Source organism: Aphelocoma coerulescens, unplaced genomic scaffold (assembly GCF_041296385.1).
Source record: "Aphelocoma coerulescens isolate FSJ_1873_10779 unplaced genomic scaffold, UR_Acoe_1.0 HiC_scaffold_105, whole genome shotgun sequence".
NCBI classification, from domain to species: Eukaryota; Metazoa; Chordata; class Aves; order Passeriformes; family Corvidae; genus Aphelocoma; species Aphelocoma coerulescens.
The window spans coordinates 232501-236300 of NW_027183467.1; positions in this window are offsets into that span (position 1 = coordinate 232501).

Sequence of the window (3800 nt, forward strand, 5' to 3'; positions counted from 1 at the left end):
ATTGAGGCTGGTGACTCTTTTAGAAAAAGAAGACAAAACAAGACCAAATGGCAACTTAATGCCAGAAAAATTAAACCTTTTCCAGAAGTAGCATTTTAAAACTCAAATACCCTTCAAAGTCTTCTGGACATGGGGTCCCAGTTCAAACTCCCAGCACTTGGTCCTTTTCTCAAGTGCAGTCAAGCCTTTGTTTTGAGTTTGGAGGAAATAAAAGTGACAAATCTGTTTGGAGATTCTTGGAACTCAGCGTCTTCCTTCTTGCAGGAATGCTGTTTGAAGGGTAGAACTTGCATTTGGCATGTTTGTATTTGTGTATGTGTAACAAAAGAGAAACACAGTCAACTTTCACACTGATTTTAATAATTTTCCTTTCTATAAACTATCCTCTCAGGCCGTTATCTCTCAGGGGCAGAGGAATTCCCTTGAGTGCATCAGTCAAAGTGGGAAGAGGCATTTTCACCACCACCAACAATCCCCCTTGGAGATGATATGCTTCATGTTTCTCCATATCAGCCCCTTGCTCCACATCCATGTGTGCTTCCTAGCAAAGCTCAATCACTTTGTCACCCAGTCTCATTTTGGGTGAATCCAGAAGACTGAGTCATTATTGCAGTGATCAACTTTACTCCATGTTAAAAGTCTCACTCTCTTTAGTGACTACCACTGGGCCAATGTTGTGACATTGCTCTGTCTGCTACAATTGCTTTGGGCAAGCTCAGGTAGATCCATAACTGGCAGTGTCACAGAGTTATACCTTCCTTTATATAAACTAAAAGTTAATTTTACCCTGGGGCAGAGACTTTTCCAGCACTTAAATCACATCCACCCTGTTTTCTCTCTCCTGCCTTTATCATTTGTTCAGCCAAACATCCGTCTGTCCATCCCCTCCGGCTCCATGGGTAAAAAGCAAGCCAGGGGGAAATAATCCAGCAAAATGAAGTCATGGGCTCTATCTGGCCATGGGTCTCCCTTCCCCACCTCCCCCCAATAATGTTTTGTGATGTGGATTTCTGTCGACAGAGCGAGACGCCCGACTCTCTCCTCCTGATGAACATGTCCCACGAGGACAATGATGGAGTTCCTGCGAAATTTTTACCACTGACCTTTTCTCCACTGTGGAGCAGGAATGCATCTCCCAGTGAAGGCTGGGGACAGCAGAGCTCATGTTATAATGCTGGAAAATGTGACTCTGTCTTTGTGGAATGCCATTTCCTGCTCCCCCCTCCCCTTCCCTTCTCTTTCCCCCCTCCCTTAGAAAAATGTAGCACTGAAAACTTGAAGATTTAAGGCAAAAAATTGCCGCCTCCTCCTCCCCATCCCCTTCTCAGCTCTGTCTGAGCAAGCAGCCAAGCTGTTAAATGCTTTTACCTGCTGTGTCCAAGTCAAAAGTTAAATAATGTGTGAATGAATGTGGAAGGAAAACAAGAGGCAGAAAGGGAGCACTGGAGAGAGCCCCTCTTACAGCAAGATAATTGCTACATTATGAGAAACAAATAACATGCTGCTCCTCTCTAGGACTGTGTCCGTGACATCTTGACAGGTACATCTGAAGTTAATTATGTGCCTCTTGTTGAATTTTGCCCTGCTCCTGGGGCTGGATCCTGCAAACATGAGTCCCAGAGCATCTCTCCCTGGCAGCCAGCACTCACTTTTCAGAGGTTCAGAGTGGATTTCAACACGGTCACTTGCCTTTCCGTGAGCCATCACGGCTACAAAAATGCCTTTGCCAAGAGATTGGGATTTCCCAACCAGCTGTGCATGGCAAGGTGGATGCTGGAGTTGTGGGACCTGCCTTTCACACATGCCCAGAATGAGAAATATATGACGCCTGCCAACAGGAAAGCAGTGTATTATTCTTTCTACCTACATAGTGCAGTTGCCACATTTTTCCTTCCTGTGGTTTGTTTGCTGCTCCTTAATGTTGGAAAGCTTTTGCTCAGCCAATGCGTTCTCCTTTGCATAGAGACATTGGTTTAACCCTGCACATTTCCACTGTTGCTGAATGTCCTTCACTGCATCTCAAGTCCAGCACACCCTACTTCTGCATATATGCCACAGGATCACCCATCCCACCTTCATCCACGTAATGGAGCGTCTTGGGTGTCTAAGACTTATTTTTAAGTGCTAGTAGTTGAGGCAATGTGGTAAATGAAAGGGTGCTCGGTTCCTTCTGGACATGGATTCTTCTCACTTGCATCAGCAATCAGATGTCTTTGGTTTGGAGAGTTTCTTGGAGAGCAGTTCATCTATCTTATCCCAACACTGGAGGTCAGAGAAAATGTGTGTCAATGTCCCTCTTTCTATGTTGACTTCAAGGTGAGCTGGACATTACTAGTTCAAACACAAGGGGACATGATGATAAGTGCATCTGGTCAGATGTCTTCTACCCTATGTGTGGTGCACTCACTAAGGATGCTAATTTAGTGCCCCCTTTGTTTTAATATTGGTTTTATTGTGGTTCATGTTCAAAGAGATGAGGAATTTGATGAGCGGAGGAGTGATGTGGGTTTTCCTCCAAACTCTTTCCCCAGACCTGAATTTGCCACGTTGGATTTCAGTTTCTTAAAGGCTGGGAGCAAAGAGAGGAGGCTGTATGTGCAAGGTGCAAAAGGGACAATGCCTCTTTCACCTGCACATAATAGGTGGGATGAATCCAGAGCCTCCATGGCTGACTCAGCAAAAAGGGTTTGTCTCCATTGCTGATAAGAAGAACATCAGAAGATGAGCTTGAGACCATCCTGATGGTCCACATTGCTCACTCCCCTGCCACATACCCACCCTGAAGTGAGTTTACTCAAGAGTCCTCATGGGCAGGGATTGTCAGTCTGACCCTGTTTTGGCCTTGCTGGTCATATAGCATATATGCATAGACATATAGCAATATCCCAACAGGCTTCCCACCCTCAAGCATTGGTTTCCTACTAGAAAACACTACCCCAGTGGTCTGCAGCACAGTCCACATATTATTGCAGACAGTTTAACTTGGCCAAAACACACAAAACAGTTCTATTGTCTTGGGGCCAGAGGGGCAACACCTGAGCTGGGAGAAGCCATGTGCTCTCTAGGGGGGTGTGCTCAAGACAGGCACAGTCCTGCGCAATGTGGACACTGGTCCATACCCCTTGGTCTCAGGGTCAGGAACACTCAATAGACTTTGTTATTTGGCAGTAAAGACAAAGCCTATGAATTCAGCTGCTGGGAGCTTCTGTGTCTCTATACACCATCTTCATCCACACCCCAACGTTAACCGCAGCTCTTTGGTGAAGGTGCCTGGCTATATCCACACCACCAGGCTATGCAGAATGAAAAACTGCTGATGACTTGCCATCAACAGTTCAGAGGGCTTTTTTTTCGGATTAGCTATAGCCTGGTCCTGTGGCCCAGTCTTGGTCAGCATGTGGTAGGTGTTCACCTGGACCAGGTTCTTTGGTTTGGGTTTGTTGTGAACTGAAACATGAATGCAGATACAGACCCCTCCCTTAGAGAGATGCAATGGTGAAGACCATGAAAAGCTCTGCCCCACAAGCCCATGCTCTTTGACTTTTGATTCCACTTTGAAGTTCAAATAAAACTAGAAACTTGAAAGCAAACCTCATCCCAAAGCTTCCAGAAGCAGCTTCCCCATTGCAGCCATAGTGGGGCCACAAGCTGTTTCCTTGGGGTGGGGTACCTTGCCCTCCTCCTTCACTGACACTCAGAGGAGCCTCATCTCCATCTCAAATCCCAATTCCAGATGTTCTTTGTCTGCCCAGAGTTTTGCTTTTTTATTTGCAACCCTCTAATAATGACACTACTATTCC